Raw genomic sequence first — 7,785 nt, forward strand, 5'->3', positions numbered from 1 at the left:
CATCACTCTCTGCCAAAAATAGGCTACCTACCAAATCACCAGAGTGGGCTGAAACAGAGCGCAAGCTAACATACCAGCAAAGACATTCTCACCACATTGAATTCCTCACCAATTTGGTATGGACAATTCGGCTCAAACGCAATCCCACTGACTCACGGTATTTGGCATTTTGAAGGTCACCGAATTCGTTTCATTATAAATAAAGAATACATATTGCTTAAAATTATTACAAAAACTGCCTTCGGAAAATTACAAAAAGGTATACATAGAGAAAGAAGATAAGATTTATCAGTTTCTCTTCCAGATAAAAATAGAACAGGAGTCAGAATGGCGCAAAATAACATGGTTAATCGGATTCAACTTGGATTGCCATGCATGAGGACCCGTGGATTCGATGTCACCAGTCTCGGAAGTAACATAGCAATCTGCAACCCTTCGCCATCACTCTCTGACGCAAAGTGGCTACTTCCGACATTTTGTGGTCGTGTACAGGGTTAGCGTCTTTTATGCTTCACACAAAGGCAATGAACCCAAGCAAAGAATGACGCAATCGTGAATCAAAATTTGAAAGGGTGCATGGTCTGCCACTACTGGGTAATTTATGAACCGAATTTTGAAGACCATTTTGTTGTTATAATAAATACATATATGCGCTTTAAAATATACAAAATTTGAAAATTACCGTCCGAAAAAGCGAAAGAGACAAGCATAGATAAGATTTAAGTTTTTGTTCCACAACTAGAACAAGAGTCAGGAATTGGGCGCACATGGTAGGACATTGAGGAAAATGCCATGCATGAGGACAAGGGTTCGATTCCCAGTTCTCGGTAAATCTGCAAATCTTGCCGACCCCTTCGCCATCCATCACTCTCTGCCATATAGCTACCTCCAAAACCAGTAAAAAAAAAAAGGCAATAACCCAAGCAAAGAATAAAATTGGAATCCAAAATTTTAAAATTTTGAAACAAATATCACTGTATTTATGCATTTTGAAACAATTTTTTATGATAAAACATATATTTTTGAAATTCTCTATACAAAAATTTGAAAAATTACAAAAAGGGAAATGAGAAAAGAAGATATGACTTTAAGTTTTTGTTCCTAAAAGAACTAAGAGTCAGAATGGCGCACATGGGTAGGACTTGGAATGCCATGCAGAGAGGAACCCGGGTACGATTCCCACTGTCTCGGAAATTATGCAAAATCTGCCAAACCCTTCGCCATACTCTTCTGCCAAATAGCTACCTACCAAAAACCAGTTCAAACAAAGGCAAATAAACCAAGCAAAGAATAAAATTGAATCAAAGTTTTTAAATTTTTTTTTTGAAAACAAATATCACTGTATTTATGCATTTTGAAACCATTTTTTATAATAAAACATAACATATTTTAAAATTACTACCAAAATTTGAAAAATTACAAAAATGGGAAAAGGAGAGAATGAGATAAGATTTAAGTTTTTGTTCCAAAAGAGAAACAGGTGAGTCAGAATTGGGAGGCACATGGTCTAGGAGACATTTGGAATTGCACATGCAGAGGACCCGGGTTCGAATTCCCAGTCTCGGAAATCGCCAATCTGCCGACCCTTCGCCATCACTCTCTTGCCAAATAGACTACCTCCAAAACCAGTCAAACAAAGGGAATTTAAACCCAAAGCAAAGAATTAAATTGAATCAAAATTTAAATTTGAAACAAATATCACTGTATTTATGAATTTTGAAACCATTTTTTATAATAAAACATATATATATTTTAAAATTATACTAAAATTTTGAAAATTACAAAAAGGAAAAGAGACAAGAAGATAAGATTTAAGTTTTTGTTCCAAAAGAAAAGAGCGAGTCAGAATGGCGCACATGGTGAGGACATAGGGAATGCCTATGCAGCGGACCGGGTTCGGATTCCCAGTCTCGGAAATCTGCAAATTCTGCCGACCCTTCGCCATCAACTCTCTGCCAATAATAGCTCACCTCCAAACCAGGTTCACAAACAAATGGCAATAAACCCAAAGCAAAGAATAAAGTGAATACCAAAATTTAAATTTTGAAACAAATATCACTGTATTTATGCATTTTGAAACCATTTTTATAATAAAACATATATTTTAAAATTATACAAAATTTGAAATTTTACCAAAAGCGGAAATAGGAGAAAAGAAGAATATAAGATTTAAGTTTCTCAGTTCCAAAAGGAAACAGAGTCAGAATGGCGCACATGGGGTAGGGACCTATGGAATGCCTTGCAGAGGACCGAGGTTCGGATTCCCCGTCCGGAAATCTGCAATCCTGGGTCCCTGCGCCATCACTTCTTGCCAAATAGCGTACCTCCAAAACCAGTCAAAACAAAGGCAATTAACCCAGGCCAACGGAATAAATTTTGACAATCAAAATTTAAATTTTCAAACAAATATCACATGTATTTATGCATTTTTGAAACCTTTTTTATAATAAAATACATATATTTTAAAAATTATACAAATTTGAAAATTTTACAAAAAAGGGATAAAAGAGGAAAAGAAAGATAGACTTTAAGTTTCCTCTTGCCAAAAAGAACATAGGTTAGTGTCAGGAATGTGCGCACATGGTAGGACATTTGGAATATGCCAATGCAGAGGGACCCGGGGTTCGATTCCCAGTCTCGGAAATATGCCAATCTGCCAAACCCTTCGCCATCATCTCTGCCAAAATAGCTACTCCTCCAAAAACCAGTTCAAACAAAGGGCAGAATAACCCAAGCAATAAGAATAATAAATTGAATCAAAAGTTTAAATTTTTGAAACAAAATATCCAACTGTATTTATCCATTTTCAAACCATTTTTTATAATAGAACACATAGTTTAAAATTAGACAAAATTTGGAACAATTACTAAAAAGGAAAAGAGAAAAGGAAGATAAGATTTAACTTTCTCTTCCACAAGAAACAAGAGTTTCAGAATGGGGGCACATGGTAGGGACATTGGAGATCTGCCATGCAGAGGACCCGGGTTCAGATTACCAGTCTTGGAAAATATCCAATCTCCCCACCCTTCCCCATCACTCTCTCCCAAATACCTACCTCCAAAACCACTCAAACAAAGCTAATAACCCAAGCAAAGAATAAATTGAATCAAAATTTAAATTTTAAACAAATATCACTGTATTTATGCATTTTGAAACCATTTTTTATAATAAAACATATATTTTAAAATTATACAAATTTTGAAAATTACAAAAGGGAAAAGAGAAAAGAAGATAAGATTTAAGTTTTTGTTCCAAAAGAACAAGAGTCAGAATGGCGCACATGGTAGGACATTGGAATGCCATGCAGAGGACCCGGGTTCGATTCCCAGTCTTGGAAATATGCAATCTGCCAACCCTTCGCCATCACTCTCTGCCAAATAGCTACCTCCAAACCAGTCAAACAAAGGCAATAACCCAAGCAAAGAATAAATTGAATCAAAATTTAAATTTTGAAACAAATATCACTGTATTTATGCATTTTGAAACCATTTTTTTATAATAAAACATATATTTTAAAATTATACAAAATTTGAAAATTACAAAAAGGAAAAGAGAAAAGAAGATAAGATTTAAGTTTTTGTTCCAAAAGAACAAGAGTCAGAATGGCGCACATGGTAGGACATTGGAATGCCATGCAGAGGACCCGGGTTCGATTCCCAGTCTCGGAAACCCCGCTTCCCATCACTCTCTGCCAAATAGCTACCTCCAAAACCAGTCAAACAAAGGCAATAACCCAAGCAAAGAATAAATTGAATCAAAATTTAAATTTGAAACAAATATCACTGTATTTATGCATTTTGAAACCATTTTTTATAATAAAATATATATTTTAAAATTATACAAAATTTGAAAATTACAAAAAGGAAAAGAGAAAAGAAGATAAGATTTAAGTTTCTGTTCCAAAAGAACAAGAGTCAGAATGGCGCACATGGTAGGACATTGGAATGCCATGCAGAGGACCCGGGTTCGATTCCCAGTCTCGGAAATATGCAATCTTCCGACCCTTCGCCATCACTCTCTGCCAAATAGCTACCTCCAAAACCAGTCAAACAAAGGCAATAACCCAAGCAAAGAATAAATTGAATCAAAATTTAAATTTGAAACAAATATCACTGTATTTATGCATTTTGAAACCATTTTTTATAATAAAATATATATTTTAAAATTATACAAAATTTGAAAATTACAAAAAGGAAAAGAGAAAAGAAGATAAGATTTAAGTTTCTCTTCCAAAAGAACAAGAGTCAGAATGGCGCACATGGTAGGACATTGGAATGCCATGCAGAGGACCCGGGTTCGATTCCCAGTCTCGGAAATCTGCAATCTGCCGACCCTTCGCCATCACTCTCTGCCAAATAGCTACCTCCAAAACCAGTCAAACAAAGGCAATAACCCAAGCAAAGAATAAATTGAATCAAAATTTAAATTTCAAACAAATATCACTGTATTTATGCATTTTGAAACCATTTTTTATAATAAAACATATATTTTAAAATTATACAAAATTTGAAAATTACAAAAGGGAAAAGAGAAAAGAAGATAAGATTTAAGTTTTTGTTCCAAAAGAACAAGAGTCAGAATGGCGCACATGGTAGGACATTGGAATGCCATGCAGAGGACCCGGGTTCGATTCCCAGTCTCGGAAATCTGCAATCTGCCGACCCTTCGCCATCACTCTCTGCCAAATAGCTACCTCCAAAACCAGTCAAACAAAGGCAATAACCCAAGCAAAGAATAAATTGAATCAAAATTTAAATTTCAAACAAATATCACTGTATTTATGCATTTTGAAACCATTTTTTATAATAAAATACATATTTTAAAATTATACAAAATTTGAAAATTACAAAAAGGAAAAGAGAAAAGAAGATAAGATTTAAGTTTCTCTTCCAAAAGAACAAGAGTCAGAATGGCGCACATGGTAGGACATTGGAATGCCATGCAGAGGACCCGGGTTCGATTCCCAGTCTCGGAAATCTGCAATCTGCCGACCCTTCGCCATCACTCTCTGCCAAATAGCTACCTCCAAAACCAGTCAAACAAAGGCAATAACCCAAGCAAAGAATAAATTGAATCAAAATTTAACCCTTAGAACTCAATTGACGCGCCACCGCGTCAAAACGTGACTCACGCCACTCTGACACAATTTGTAAACAACAGCACCATACACTGAAAGTCCAGCCCGTGTTTTTTGAAAACTAGACATCTCAACCATCATTTTGATACCTCATATGTGTGGGTATGTGCTGTAAAACTAACAGTGACATTGTTTTAAAAAACGTTTTTGATCATTTTTTTTTTACCTTGACCAGAATGCTGTTGAAATGACGCGACGGCGAAATCGCGGCAAAACACTGCTCGGTTTTGATCATAATTCTCCGTCAAAACAACAGAAAACGCCCAGAAGGAGATACAATACATTTAGTAACTATGTTTTTCACTAGTTTTAGAAATCTCTGATCTCTAAAATACAGGGATAATACATTCACATAGTCCAGGAAGTGGACAGCCGACCGGATGTTGTTTTGTGATCAGTGATGCGTTTCCAGGGACACAGTAAACTTTGAGGAAGAAGTAGTGTCATGTTTAGTGTTCACGGTTTACATTGCTGAAGGAAAATTACAAGCCTAAACGGACAAGAGTCGTCATTTCAATGTGTTTCACGGACGTATTGGCATGTGGATGTGGACAATGTCGGACGACATCAAAGTTGACATGAGAAGTTGGACTGAATACGAGAAGAGCATGCGAGCTGCCTGCTGCCTACTGCCTACTCCTGCTGCTGCCGCTGCTGTTGTTGCATTCAAGTAAGTTTGGCTGCTAAAATGTTTTGATATTTGCTGAACAGACATGCAATTGCCTGCATAGTCCCCTCTTATTTGAAAAATGAATCCCTGTCGCTTGCAAGATGTACAATCTCATGCACGTCGTGCATAGCTAATTGGGAGAGGTGGACGCCAGATGTAAACAAACAGAGAGGGGTGTGTGTCAGTGACACAGTCACGTTGAGTAAGTTTTGCAGATGTAGGCAAATAGATGTGAGATTGGCATATTACTAACAGTGTTGGACTAAATGTAAATTAGTTTTTTTTCTTGAGGTCTTTGTGGTGGGTCATGTTTGTTATGTTTGGATGAGGTTAGCCTAAGTTACTGACTTCTGAAATGACTGCATGTTGGAATGACTTGTCCTAGGCTTTCTTACAGTAGGCTACTGACCTCATCAATAAATCATGGCGTTGTGAATCTGTTGATGTATTTATTTGCACTCATGTAGTAATGCACTGTCATGAAAGCTAAATTGTGACATAACTTTTTTCCTCTGTCAGTTGGCTATGACATATTTATTGACCAGATAAGTGGAAGTGCCTGCTTATGCAGACCCAGTGTATACATGCTGGCATTGTTTCATGTGTTTATGCTATGGCAAGTTTGACACAGTATTTGCTATAGTGATATTTATTTTTTTGTGACATTTAATCTCATCTAAATCTCATTATGTTTTTGAACAGTGTTGGGTAGCCAGCCACCCATGCACGATGACAATGCCAGCAGCGGGCACCCATGGGGATGGACCCAGGAGTGGAGGATGACCCAGTATGGTGAGTTGTGTAGCTAATGTCACACACACATATAGATAATTGTTTTAGGTGTATGGGAAATAACTAAATGTTTGTTTACATTGTACAGATGAAAGTTCAGCCCACTCACTGACACCAGTGACACAGTATTGACCAGATCTCCTGGAAGTGCCTCCTGACGCAGACCCAGTGTAAGTATGCATGCTGGCACTGTTTCGTTTATTTAGGCTATGCAGGGTTTGACACAGTATTTGCTTTTAGTGATATATAATACATATTTAGTCTGATATTTAATCTCATCTAAATCTCATTATGTTTTTGAACAGTGTTGGGTAGCCAGCCACCCATGCACGTTGACACAGCCAGCACGGAGCACCCAGGGGGATGGACCCAGGAGTGGAGGACGACCCAATATAGACGGGGAGGAACGGTAGCCTACCATGCACCCCCCCCACAACAAAACGCCATATGATTTTTTTTGATCGTCAAGATGTCCTGAATAAGAATTTGAGTGGTAACAGTAATATAACTCACTCCCACTATACTTTTTCACATCATATTGTATATGACCCCAGAATGCTCAATGCATTCTAGTAGTATACTGCCAAGTCCTCTAGAGCCATGATTCAGTTGGTTATCATAGCTTATGATATACCATATGAAAGATTGGACTCTGCAGTATACATATATAAAACTGTATTTAGTGTAGCTTTTTGCATAGCAACGGTTGCGAGGCAAAGCATCTTCCTTAACAACCAGCATCAGTGACACAGTTCCTCTCTGATTACATTGCGCTATGATGTCTGGATCTAGACCACTTTTCCAAGGTTCAACATGACTTGTTTAAACCTCCAAGATGTCCTTAATAAGAATTTGAGTGGTAACAGTAATATAACTCATTCCTACTATACTCTTGTACATCATATCGTATATGACTCCAGTACGCTCTACACGTTTTAGTTCTATGTAGTAGTAAACTGCCAAGGCCTCTACAGCCATTTTGCAGTTGGTTATCATAGCTTGTTATGTACCATATGAAAGCTTGGAGTGTGTAGTTTATGAATATTACATATGTATAGTGTAGGCCTATCTATGACATTTGGGAAGATAGACTTGGTTTATGATATGATGTCTGAGAGCTCTGATTTTTTTCGATTCTTTAAATGACTCCCTTTCACAATGTTAGCCAATTATGATATATTAAAAT

General features: G+C 36.9%; 1 long non-coding RNA gene across 1 annotated transcript; it reads left to right on the top strand.

The window, feature by feature from the left end:
* Positions 1–5,187: 5,187 nt before the first annotated feature.
* LOC134453438 (uncharacterized) lies at positions 5,188–6,987 on the top strand. Its single transcript, XR_010035601.1, has 4 exons — positions 5,188–5,807; positions 6,510–6,599; positions 6,688–6,769; positions 6,905–6,987. It is a non-coding gene; the product is annotated as an uncharacterized LOC134453438 (long non-coding RNA).
* Positions 6,988–7,785: the final 798 nt, after the last annotated feature.

This window comes from Engraulis encrasicolus, chromosome 8 (assembly GCF_034702125.1).
Source record: "Engraulis encrasicolus isolate BLACKSEA-1 chromosome 8, IST_EnEncr_1.0, whole genome shotgun sequence".
NCBI classification, from domain to species: Eukaryota; Metazoa; Chordata; class Actinopteri; order Clupeiformes; family Engraulidae; genus Engraulis; species Engraulis encrasicolus.